General features: G+C 51.2%; 5 non-coding genes across 5 annotated transcripts; all 5 read right to left on the bottom strand.

Annotated features, from left to right (window-relative positions):
• Positions 1–2,578: 2,578 nt before the first annotated feature.
• Positions 2,579–2,697, bottom strand: LOC138375908 (5S ribosomal RNA). Its single transcript, XR_011231603.1, has one exon. It is a non-coding gene; the product is annotated as a 5S ribosomal RNA (ribosomal RNA).
• A 1,289-nt stretch (positions 2,698–3,986) lies between these two features.
• LOC138375933 (5S ribosomal RNA) lies at positions 3,987–4,107 on the bottom strand. Its single transcript, XR_011231626.1, has one exon. It is a non-coding gene; the product is annotated as a 5S ribosomal RNA (ribosomal RNA).
• A 3,509-nt stretch (positions 4,108–7,616) lies between these two features.
• On the bottom strand, positions 7,617–7,735 carry LOC138375901 (5S ribosomal RNA). The gene has a single exon (XR_011231599.1). It is a non-coding gene; the product is annotated as a 5S ribosomal RNA (ribosomal RNA).
• Positions 7,736–8,977: 1,242 nt separating this feature from the next.
• Positions 8,978–9,096, bottom strand: LOC138375918 (5S ribosomal RNA). The gene has a single exon (XR_011231612.1). It is a non-coding gene; the product is annotated as a 5S ribosomal RNA (ribosomal RNA).
• Positions 9,097–12,600: 3,504 nt separating this feature from the next.
• LOC138375890 (5S ribosomal RNA) lies at positions 12,601–12,719 on the bottom strand. The gene has a single exon (XR_011231592.1). It is a non-coding gene; the product is annotated as a 5S ribosomal RNA (ribosomal RNA).
• Positions 12,720–13,067: the final 348 nt, after the last annotated feature.

Raw genomic sequence — 13,067 nt, 5'->3', positions numbered from 1 at the left:
CACAGGACAGTTTGATCACCAGGAAGTATAATAATGGCAAGATAGTGAAACACGTTAAAGAGGTTTAAATCCACGATTAAGCCCATAACAATGCCGAAATCACTCGGGTCACTGTGGACAGCGGTAGGAACCAAAGTGAAATGGTGACAACCGGGGCTGCCCCCAACTAGCTGGGATGTATGGACACTCTTTCAAAAGACATCTCAACCAGTCACAAGGTATGTACTGTATTTGGACTGGATTCAAAGAAACTGAAATGAGTGTATGTGTCTCAGGGAAACGCAAACATTGAGTAAGTCCTTGCTGTGATCTCTAATACGGCTAAGTTTTTAGATGGAATGATGTGGCTGTGATGACATTTAAAAAGGAAAGGAAGCCTCTACCTTTGATAGAAACATAGTGACTTTTTATCGACGGAGGGATATGATTAAGGGGATCATGAACTTAAGGTAGGAGGGGTATAAAAGAAACAAGCTCTGGCCAAGGCTTGGTCATTTCTTGAGTCAGGGTGGTGAGTACATATTCTACTACTCTTTCTGTTTTTGTTTATATTTCAAATTTTCCATAATAAAAAGTCTCAAAAGATATCATAAACAGGGTAAAAAAAAAAAAAAAAAAAAAAAAAAACAAGTTGCAAACAGGACAAGGTATCTGTAGCGCATATAATTGGGAAAATATTACTATTACACAATATCTACGTTTAATGGGCTTAATAAGCATTTGACACTGTATCCTCATTATTAATCAAGGAAATACAAAATGAAAAATGAAGCAAGATGTAGTTTCAAACTCACCAGATTGAGGAAACTTAAAAATACTGGATCACTGTGTTGGCTGGAGGGAAATCACTTACACGCACACTGCTGATATGGGAGGTGAAATTATAGAACCATTTGGAAAACAATGTAGCATAAATGGATATGAACAAACACTGGCATGATTTAGGAGCAAGCATATTCTCTGAGTGGCACGTACCAGAGAGAAGATAGGGCACATGTGACCAGGAAACATCTAGAGCAATACTCACGGGAGCCCCGTGTACATGGACCTAGTCAAAGGTCGGTTAAAGATATTTCGATTCATTCGTGCAGTGCCGTTCTACAGAAGTGCTGATGAACTGCAGCTTCCTGTGTAAGCAAGGGGTATTCTCCAAACAGAAGGTTTCCCCTGGAACACAAGTTACCCAGAATGATTCCACATGTATCATATAAACTGTGAAATGAACAAACTACCTCAACGACATAGTCCTAGAACACAGAGCAAAACCTTTAAAAGGAAAAGGATGACGGTCGAGATGGGATTTGTTTGGGAGAAGTCTTTTTGGCATTTTTTTGGGTTTTTTTATTTTTTATTTTTTGGTTCCACGCCCTCAGAAAATGATACACGGCGGCTTCCGACATATGACTAAACTCCCATTTTTATAAGGTGAGTGGTAGAGTTTTGGTACAGTTAATTCGATTTGATATAATAATCATCATAATGACAATTATGATGATGGTGATTATTCTTTAACATATCCATTTCCCAAATTAAAAGAAAAAGAGAAAGAAACAGATTGTGAATTTCTACTTATAAACCCTGTTTAAATTTGATTATTTATTAATTTGGGGGAAATGATTAGTTTGGGGACTCTGTGTCCCTCTATCTAGGAATATAGTATAGGCTCTCCATCGATTTGGGACATCATTGATGTTTTTCCTAAGTTTTCCCTCTAAGGTGGCACCTTTGTCCCGCAGGCGCTATGGAGATTTTTCTGGGACGTTGAATGTTATCCTTTTTAAAAATTGCATTCATTATTGTGTATTTGCTGGGCAATAAGAAATATTGGATCTATCGATTGAATGTTGATTTCCTATAGAGCTATCTTGCCGGACTCACTTAGGATTTCTACAGGTCTCCCACGCATACGGGCAAACATTCTGTTTTGAGAACCGTAGGAGGTGAGGAAAATGAAAAAGGTGATTTTCCTTTCCCATATATTATTAGTGTTTTCCCTTGTTTTAGTATATTTTCAGAGCGTCTCTTGCAGTATTGAACAGAAGAATTTCATATCAACACCCTGGTCTTGCTCGTGACTTTCGAAAGAATGTTTTAACTTCTTAATCCCTAAGAATACTTTCTAAAGATTTAGACTTTGGAAAAGTGTTTCTAGATGTCTTCTCATCTGGATTCTGAAATTATTTTACCGTGAACGAATAGCCAACTGTTTCGATTCCATTCTTCTGCACATATGGATATGATCCAATTTTTCCTTTCCTAGGTTAACGTGGTCATCTAGTTGGACAACTTTAGAATTTGTCCTGAATTCAGAGCCGGTGGGTGAGAAGTTCGTTCCGGAGGCCCGGACCTGCGGCAGGTGTCTGAGGGGCGACAGCCTCGGGCACTGAGCCTCCACATCTCAAATCTGACCCTCTCTCCAGGGGCCACGGGGCAGGGGCAGGGTCCGAGCCGGCCGGGGGCGGCAGCCGGGGGCGGGCGAGGAGGGCGGAGGGCCCCCACCCCTTCCCAGCCGAGGTGGGCGGAGGAGCCCCCCCTTCCCAGCCCAGGGGGCCGGGACAGAAAAAGAGGCAAAGCAAAAAGCCTACGGCACCCGGTATTCCCAGGCGGTCTCCCATCCAAGTACTAACCGGGCCCGACCCTGCTTAGCTTCCGAGATCAGACGAGATCGGGCGCGTTCAGGGTGGTATGGCCGTAGACGGCGGCGGCCCTCCCCGGACGCCTCAAGAGGCCGAGCTGCTGCTACGCGGCCCTCCCTGCCCAGTCGGCTCCCTCCGGCCGCCCTGCCACTTCGCTAGCCCGCCTGTCCGTACGGGGGGCGGGGGGCGGGGGGCGGGGGCGGGGGCGGGTTGGGAGGGGGCGGGGGGGGTTTGGGAGGGGGCGGGGGGGGGGTTGGGAGGGGGCGGGGGCAGGCGGAACCTGGCGGGTCTCGCGCGCACACCCCTCCCCCACCCAAACCACGGACGCACCACCGTCCCACACCCCGAGGAGCAGACCCACGGGCACGCGCGCAGGGTCTGACTTCCACGCGTGGGGACGGAGGGCCAGAGCCCGAGAGTGCGCGAGAGAGAGCCCTCCGCCGCCCCACGCCAGGGCACGGTGGGGAGGGCCTTTGGGGCAGGGCCAGGACAAGGAGGCAGGGCCCTGCGGCTGCTCCTTCGCCCCGAGGGCCTGAAGACGTGCAGTGTCCCCCCCCACCCCGCCACCCCACCCCCGTCTGGGGAGGACTGTTCTGCCCGGATTCCCGTCAGGGCCTGCATGTGCCAGCAGCCCCCTCGCGGGGGGGGGGGGCCGGAGCCGGCTATCCTGTTGCTCGGTGGGCCGGGGTTTGGGGTGGGTAGCCATGGGTCGGGGGGCCGGTGGGTCCTTTGGGTTTGGGTGCGTGTGCTCCGTGTGCTGTTGTGTGTCCTCTCTGCCCGGGTGGCCGGCGACGTGCCCTGTGCGGTGCGCCGGTGTGTGTCTCTCGGGAGTCCCGGCGAGGAGCCCGCCCAGCCTGAGGCCCGGGCCTGAGGCCCGAGTGTGCAGCGGAGAGGAAGTCCACGGTGGGCTGGGGGTCCCGGGGCCCTGGGGCCGGTTTGCCGCCGTGGGCTGTCCCGCGCCGTGTGTAGGGGATGTCCCGGAGTGCGGGGGACGGGCGTCCGCGGGAGGGGGGGGAGGTGGGTGGGTGGTGGTGGTGGTGGTGGTGGTGGTGGTGGTGGTGGAGAGGAGACCCAGCAGCACTTAGGGATCCCGCCGCCCGGCCCGGTGTGGGCCCAGGGCTGGGGCTCGGCTGCTGGCGGAACGGAAACGGCTGGGATGCTGCGCCGCTGCCCCCGCCTGGCGGTGCTGCTGCAGCGGGGCAGAGGGAAGGAAGCCCCGGGCGGGGGCAGCGGGCGGCGCGGGCGGCCGGTCCGGGGGCGGTGGGGAGAGCGGCGCGGAGGGCGGAGGGAGGGGGACCCCCACCCCCGACCCCCCACGGGATAGCGGGCGGGACAAAAGAAGAGGCAAAAAGCCTACAGCACCCGGTATTCCCAGGCGGTCTCCCATCCAAGTACTAACCAGGCCCGACCCTGCTTAGCTCGTCCGAGATCAGACGAGATCGGGCGCGTTCAGGGTGGTATGGCCGTAGACAGCGGCGGCCCTCCCTGGACGCCTCAAGAGGCCGAGCTGCTGCTATGCGGCCCTCCGGGCCCGGCGCCTCCCCACCACCACGCCCCCCACCCCCCGCCCCCCGCGCCCTCCTGCAGCCCCGTAGCCTTCAGGGCCTTGCTCGCTACCTGCTACCTACACATCAAACACTCCGCACTTTGCCACTAACACATAGACCCATGACAACAAAAATCAAACACTCCCTATCACATCTATTCAAACCACCCAGGACACAAACGGAGGACAATGTGTGACTTAGCACATTCTACAAACTGCAGGAGCTCACATCAAGGCCCAGGGAAATATTCCAAAGCAGTGGGACATGGCCCGGAGCTCCCTGGACATGAGCAGACTGGCTTCGGCCCACAGCAGCTCTTACGTTTTCACCGTGGAGCCAGAAAAGTAGAAAGCTCCTTCCTCGCCTTTCCTCCTTCATGCAGTAGGAAGCAGTCCACGGTTATATGGTGAATGGCTACGATTATTCTGTGGGATCATGCAAAAAAGACATGCTGTGGGTGTCTTTGAGAACTTGCAATTTGGGGGTGAGAGAATGAAGTGAAATCGGTAAAGTAGAGTAAAAAAAACTCTCCGTTCTCAGTTTGAATTTTGGATTATCAGTGTCAAGTCAATGTGTTTTTCTTTAATCTTTTTTTACTTCTTCCATGGAAAGTGCTGACACATAGGTACAAACTCAACAGTAGTGCATCTCACCAGCATCTAGATCGTGGTCCCCACCAACCGTTGTTATTAAACGGTCCTAAGACTTACTGGAGACATAGGCTGACTTCAAGTCTGGGGCGGGAAATGGACGCCTCTTCTACTGGGCGGCGTGGATGCTCTGATATCCAACAGGACGAGGGTCATGTCAAGAGACACAGGAACCAGAATGAGTGGACTCTCGTTTGCCAAACACAGGACAGTTTGATCACCAGGAAGTATAATAATGGCAAGATAGTGAAACACGTTAAAGAGGTTTAAATCCACGATTAAGCCCATAACAATGCCGAAATCACTCGGGTCACTGTGGACAGCGGTAGGAACCAAAGTGAAATGGTGACAACCGGGGCTGCCCCCAACTAGCTGGGATGTATGGACACTCTTTCAAAAGACATCTCAACCAGTCACAAGGTATGTACTGTATTTGGACTGGATTCAAAGAAACTGAAATGAGTGTATGTGTCTCAGGGAAACGCAAACATTGAGTAAGTCCTTGCTGTGATCTCTAATACGGCTAAGTTTTTAGATGGAATGATGTGGCTGTGATGACATTTAAAAAGGAAAGGAAGCCTCTACCTTTGATAGAAACATAGTGACTTTTTATCGACGGAGGGATATGATTAAGGGGATCATGAACTTAAGGTAGGAGGGGTATAAAAGAAACAAGCTCTGGCCAAGGCTTGGTCATTTCTTGAGTCAGGGTGGTGAGTACATATTCTACTACTCTTTCTGTTTTTGTTTATATTTCAAATTTTCCATAATAAAAAGTCTCAAAAGATATCATAAACAGGGTAAAAAAAAAAAAAAAAAAAAAAAAAAAAACAAGTTGCAAACAGGACAAGGTATCTGTAGCGCATGTAATTGGGAAAATATTACTATTACACAATATCTACGTTTAATGGGCTTAATAAGCATTTGACACTGTATCCTCATTATTAATCAAGGAAATACAAAATGAAAAATGAAGCAAGATGTAGTTTCAAACTCACCAGATTGAGGAAACTTAAAAATACTGGATCACTGTGTTGGCTGGAGGGAAATCACTTACACGCACACTGCTGATATGGGAGGTGAAATTATAGAACCATTTGGAAAACAATGTAGCATAAATGGATATGAACAAACACTGGCATGATTTAGGAGCAAGCATATTCTCTGAGTGGCACGTACCAGAGAGAAGATAGGGCACATGTGACCAGGAAACATCTAGAGCAATACTCACGGGAGCCCCGTGTACATGGACCTAGTCAAAGGTCGGTTAAAGATATTTCGATTCATTCGTGCAGTGCCGTTCTACAGAAGTGCTGATGAACTGCAGCTTCCTGTGTAAGCAAGGGGTATTCTCCAAACAGAAGGTTTCCCCTGGAACACAAGTTACCCAGAATGATTCCACATGTATCATATAAACTGTGAAATGAACAAACTACCTCAACGACATAGTCCTAGAACACAGAGCAAAACCTTTAAAAGGAAAAGGATGACGGTCGAGATGGGATTTGTTTGGGAGAAGTCTTTTTGGCGTTTTTTTGGGTTTTTTTATTTTTTATTTTTTGGTTCCACGCCCTCAGAAAATGATACACGGCGGCTTCCGACATATGACTAAACTCCCATTTTTATAAGGTGAGTGGTAGAGTTTTGGTACAGTTAATTCGATTTGATATAATAATCATCATAATGACAATTATGATGATGGTGATTATTCTTTAACATATCCATTTCCCAAATTAAAAGAAAAAGAGAAAGAAACAGATTGTGAATTTCTACTTATAAACCCTGTTTAAATTTGATTATTTATTAATTTGGGGGAAATGATTAGTTTGGGGACTCTGTGTCCCTCTATCTAGGAATATAGTATAGGCTCTCCATCGATTTGGGCCATCATTGATGTTTTTCCTAAGTTTTCCCTCTAAGGTGGCACCTTTGTCCCGCAGGCGCTAGGGAGATTTTTCTGGGACGTTGAATGTTATCCTTTTTAAAAATTGCATTCATTATTGTGTATTTGCTGGGCAATAAGAAATATTGGATCTATCGATTGAATGTTGATTTCCTATAGAGCTATCTTGCCGGACTCACTTAGGATTTCTACAGGTCTCCCACGCATACGGGCAAACATTCTGTTTTGAGAACCGTAGGAGGTGAGGAAAATGAAAAAGGTGATTTTCCTTTCCCATATATTATTAGTGTTTTCCCTTGTTTTAGTATATTTTCAGAGCGTCTCTTGCAGTATTGAACAGAAGAATTTCATATCAACACCCTGGTCTTGCTCGTGACTTTCGAAAGAATGTTTTAACTTCTTAATCCCTAAGAATACTTTCTAAAGATTTAGACTTTGGAAAAGTGTTTCTAGATGTCTTCTCATCTGGATTCTGAAATTATTTTACCGTGAACGAATAGCCAACTGTTTCGATTCCATTCTTCTGCACATATGGATATGATCCAATTTTTCCTTTCCTAGGTTAACGTGGTCATCTAGTTGGACAACTTTAGAATTTGTCCTGAATTCAGAGCCGGTGGGTCACAAGTTCGTTCCGGAGGCCCGGACCTGCGGCAGGTGTCTGAGGGGCGACAGCCTCGGGCACTGAGCCTCCACATCTCAAATCTGACCCTCTCTCCAGGGGCCACGGGGCAGGGGCAGGGTCCGGGCCGGCCGGGGGCGGCAGCCGGGGGCGGGCGAGGAGGGCGGAGGGCCCCCACCCCTTCCCAGCCGAGGTGGGCGGAGGAGCCCCCCCCTTCCCAGCCCAGGGGGCCGGGACAGAAAAAGAGGCAAAGCAAAAAGCCTACGGCACCCGGTATTCCCAGGCGGTCTCCCATCCAAGTACTAACCGGGCCCGACCCTGCTTAGCTTCCGAGATCAGACGAGATCGGGCGCGTTCAGGGTGGTATGGCCGTAGACGGCGGCGGCCCTCCCGGGACGCCTCAAGAGGCCGAGCTGCTGCTACGCGGCCCTCCCTGCCCAGTCGGCTCCCTCCGGCCGCCCTGCCACTTCGCTAGCCCGCCTGTCCGTACGGGGTCGCGGGGCGGGGGGGGGGGGGGGGGGGAGGGGGGTTGGGAGGGGGCGGGGGCAGGCGGAACCTGACGGGTCTCGCGCGCACACCCCTCCCCCACCCAAACCACGGACGCACCACCGTCCCACACCCCAAGGAGCAGACCCACGGGCACGCGCGCAGGGTCAGACTTCCACGCGTGGGGACGGAGGGCCAGAGCCCGAGAGTGCGCGCGAGAGAGCCCTCCGCCGCCCCACGCCAGGGCACGGTGGGGAGGGCCTTTGGGGCAGGGCCAGGACAAGGAGGCAGGGCCCTGCGGCTGCTCCTTCGCCCCGAGGGCCTGAAGACGTGCAGTGTCCCCCCCACCCAGGCACCCCACCCCCGTCTGGGGAGGACTGTTCTGCCCGGATTCCCGTCAGGGCCTGCATGTGCCAGCAGCCCCCTCGCGGGGGTGGCGGGCCGGAGCCGGCTATCCTGTTGCTCGGTGGGCCGGGGTTTGGGGTGGGTAGCCATGGGTCGGGGGGCCGGTGGGTCCTTTGGGTTTGGGTGCGTGTGCTCCGTGTGCTGTTGTGTGTCCTCTCTGCCCGGGTGGCCGGCGACGTGCCCTGTGCGGTGCGCCGGTGTGTGTCTCTCGGGAGTCCCGGCGAGGAGCCCGCCCAGCCTGAGGCCCGGGCCTGAGGCCCGAGTGTGCGGCGGAGAGGAAGTCCACGGTGGGCTGGGGGTCCCGGGGCCCTGGGGCCGGTTTGCCGCCGTGGGCTGTCCCGCGCCGGGTGTAGGGGATGTCCCGGAGTGCGGGGGACGGGCGTCCGCGGGCGGGGGGGGGAGGTGGGTGGGTGGTGGTGGTGGTGGTGGTGGTGGTGGAGAGGAGACCCAGCAGCACTTAGGGATCCCGCCGCCCGGCCCGGTGTGGGCCCAGGGCTGGGGCTCGGCTGCTGGCGGAACGGAAACGGCTGGGATGCTGCGCCGCTGCCGCCGCCTGGCGGTGCTGCTGCAGCGGGGCAGAGGGAAGGAAGCCCCGGGCGGGGGCAGCGGGCGGCGCGGGCGGCCGGTCCGGGGGCCGGTGGGGGGAGCGGCGCGGAGGGCGGAGGGAGGGGGGACCCCCACCCCCGACCCCCCACGGGATAGCGGGCGGGACAAAAGAAGAGGCAAAAAGCCTACAGCACCCGGTATTCCCAGGCGGTCTCCCATCCAAGTACTAACCAGGCCCGACCCTGCTTAGCTTCCGAGATCAGACGAGATCGGGCGCGTTCAGGGTGGTATGGCCGTAGACGGCGGCGGCCCTCCCCGGACGCCTCAAGAGGCCGAGCTGCTGCTATGCGGCCCTCCGGGCCCGGCGCCTCCCCACCACCACGCCCCCCGCGCCCTCCTGCAGCCCCGTAGCCTTCAGGGCCTTGCTCGCTACCTGCTACCTACACATCAAACACTCCGCACTTTGCCACTAACACATAGACCCATGACAACAAAAATCAAACACTCCCTATCACATCTATTCAAACCACCCAGGACACAAACGGAGGACAATGTGTGACTTAGCACATTCTACAAACTGCAGGAGCTCACATCAAGGCCCAGGGAAATATTCCAAAGCAGTGGGACATGGCCCGGAGCTCCCTGGACATGAGCAGACTGGCTTCGGCCCACAGCAGCTCTTACATTTTCACCGTGGAGCCAGAAAAGTAGAAAGCTCCTTCCTCGCCTTTCCTCCTTCATGCAGTAGGAAGCAGTCCACGGTTATATGGTGAATGGCTACGATTATTCTGTGGGATCATGCAAAAAAAGACATGCTGTTGGTGTCTTTGAGAACTTGCAATTTGGGGGTGAGAGAATGAAGTGAAATCGGTAAAGTAGAGTAAAAAAAACTCTCCGTTCTCAGTTTGAATTTGGATTATCAGTGTCAAGTCAATGCGTTTTTCTTTAATCTTTTTTTACTTCTTCCATGGAAAGTGCTGACACATAGGTACAAACTCAACAGTAGTGCATCTCACCAGCATCTAGATCGTGGTCCCCACCAACCGTTGTTATTAAACGGTCCTAAGACTTACTGGAGACATAGGCTGACTTCAAGTCTGGGGCGGGAAATGGACGCCTCTTCTACTGGGCGGCGTGGATGCTCTGATATCCAACAGGACGAGGGTCATGTCAAGAGACACAGGAACCAGAATGAGTGGACTCTCGTTTGCCAAACACAGGACAGTTTGATCACCAGGAAGTATAATAATGGCAAGATAGTGAAACACGTCAAAGAGGTTTAAATCCACGATTAAGCCCATAACAATGCCGAAATCACTCGGGTCACTGTGGACAGCGGTAGGAACCAAAGTGAAATGGTGACAACCGGGGCTGCCCCCAACTAGCTGGGATGTATGGACACTCTTTCAAAAGACATCTCAACCAGTCACAAGGTATGTACTGTATTTGGACTGGATTCAAAGAAACTGAAATGAGTGTATGTGTCTCAGGGAAACGCAAACATTGAGTAAGTACTTGCTGTGATCTCTAATACGGCTAAGTTTTTAGATGGAATGATGTGGCTGTGATGACATTTAAAAAGGAAAGGAAGCCTCTACCTTTGATAGAAACATAGTGACTTTTTATCGACGGAGGGATATGATTAAGGGGATCATGAACTTAAGGTAGGAGGGGTATAAAAGAAACAAGCTCTGGCCAAGGCTTGGTCATTTCTTGAGTCAGGGTGGTGAGTACGTATTCTACTACTCTTTCTGTTTTTGTTTATATTTCAAATTTTCCATAATAAAAAGTCTCAAAAGATATCATAAACAGGGTAAAAAAAAAAAAAAAAAAAAAAAAAAAAACAAGTTGCAAACAGGACAAGGTATCTGTAGCGCACATAATTGGGAAAATATTACTGTTACACAATATCTACGTTTAATTTGCTTAATAAGCATTTGACACTGTATCCTCATTATTAATCAAGGAAATACAAAATGAAAAATGAAGCAAGATGTAGTTTCAAACTCACCAGATTGAGGAAACTTAAAAATACTGGATCACTGTGTTGGCTGGAGGGAAATCACTTACACGCACACTGCTGATATGGGAGGTGAAATTATAGAACCATTTGGAAAACAATGTAGCATAAATGGATATGAACAAACACTGGCATGATTTAGGAGCAAGCATATTCTCTGAGTGGCCCGTACCAGGGAGAAGATAGGGCACATGTGACCAGGAAACATCTAGAGCAATACTCACGGGAGCCCCGTGTACATGGACCTAGTCAAAGGTCGGTTAAAGATATTTCGATTCATTCGTGCAGTGCCGTTCTACAGAAGTGCTGATGAACTGCAGCTTCCTGTGTAAGCAAGGGGTATTCTCCAAACAGAAGGTTTCCCCTGGAACACAAGGTACCCAGAATGATTCCACATGTATCATATAAACTGTGAAATGAACAAACTACCTCAACGACATAGTCCTAGAACACAGAGCAAAACCTTTAAAAGGAAAAGCAAGGAAAAGGATGACGGTCGAGATGGGATTTGTTTGGGAGAAGTCTTTTTGTTTTTTTCTTTGGTTTTTTTTTGGGTTTTTTTTGGTTCCATGCCCTCAGAAAATGATACACGGCGGCTTCCGACATATGACTAAACTCCCATTTTTATAAGGGGAGTGGTAGAGTTTTGGTACAGTTAATTCGATTTGATATAATAATCATCATAATGACAATTATGATGATGGTGATTATTCTTTAACATATCCATTTCCCAAATTAAAAGAAAAAGAGAAAGAAACAGATTGTGAATTTCTACTTATAAACCCTGTTTAAATTTGATTATTTATTAATTTGGGGGAAATGATTAGTTTGGGGACTCTGTGTCCCTCTATCTAGGAATATAGTATAGGCTCTCCATCGATTTGGGCCATCATTGATGTTTTTCCTAAGTTTTCCCTCTAAGGTGGCACCTTTGTCCCGCAGGCGCTATGGAGATTTTTCTGGGACGTTGAATGTTATCCTTTTTAAAAATTGCATTCATTATTGTGTATTTGCTGGGCAATAAGAAATATTGGATCTATCGATTGAATGTTGATTTCCTATAGAGCTATCTTGCCGGACTCACTTAGGATTTCTACAGGTCTCCCACGCATACGGGCAAACATTCTGTTTTGAGAACCGTAGGAGGTGAGGAAAATGAAAAAGGTGATTTTCCTTTCCCATATATTATTAGTGTTTTCCCTTGTTTTAGTATATTTTCAGAGCGTCTCTTGCAGTATTGAACAGAAGAATTTCATATCAACACCCTGGTCTTGCTCGTGACTTTCGAAAGAATGTTTTAACTTCTTAATCCCTAAGAATACTTTCTAAAGATTTAGACTTTGGAAAAGTGTTTCTAGATGTCTTCTCATCTGGATTCTGAAATTATTTTACCGTGAACGAATAGCCAACTGTTTCGATTCCATTCTTCTGCACATATGGATATGATCCAATTTTTCCTTTCCTAGGTTAACGTGGTCATCTAGTTGGACAACTTTAGAATTTGTCCTGAATTCAGAGCCGGTGGGTCACAAGTTCGTTCCGGAGGCCCGGACCTGCGGCAGGTGTCTGAGGGGCGACAGCCTCGGGCACTGAGCCTCCACATCTCAAATCTGACCCTCTCTCCAGGGGCCACGGGGCAGGGGCAGGGTCCGGGCCGGCCGGGGGCGGCAGCCGGGGGCGGGCGAGGAGGGCGGAGGGCCCCCACCCCTTCCCAGCCGAGGTGGGCGGAGGAGCCCCCCCCTTCCCAGCCCAGGGGGCCGGGACAGAAAAAGAGGCAAAGCAAAAAGCCTACGGCACCCGGTATTCCCAGGCGGTCTCCCATCCAAGTACTAACCGGGCCCGACCCTGCTTAGCTTCCGAGATCAGACGAGATCGGGCGCGTTCAGGGTGGTATGGCCGTAGACGGCGGCGGCCCTCCCGGGACGCCTCAAGAGGCCGAGCTGCTGCTACGCGGCCCTCCCTGCCCAGTCGGCTCCCTCCGGCCGCCCTGCCACTTCTCTAGCCCGCCTGTCCGTACGGGGTCGCGGGGCGGGGGGGGGGGGGGGGGGGGGGGAGGGGGGTCGGGAGGGGGCGGGGGCAGGCGGAACCTGACGGGTCTCGCGCGCACACCCCTCCCCCACCCAAACCACGGACGCACCACCGTCCCACACCCCAAGGAGCAGACCCACGGGCACGCGCGCAGGGTCAGACTTCCACGCGTGGGGACGGAGGGCCAGAGCCCGAGAGTGCGCGCGAGAGAGCCCTCCGCCGCC

This window comes from Eulemur rufifrons, chromosome 27 (genome assembly GCF_041146395.1).
Source record: "Eulemur rufifrons isolate Redbay chromosome 27, OSU_ERuf_1, whole genome shotgun sequence".
Taxonomy (NCBI): Eukaryota; Metazoa; Chordata; class Mammalia; order Primates; family Lemuridae; genus Eulemur; species Eulemur rufifrons.
Note: the sequence above shows the minus strand (reverse complement) of the source record. Positions and strands in the feature narration are given on the sequence as shown.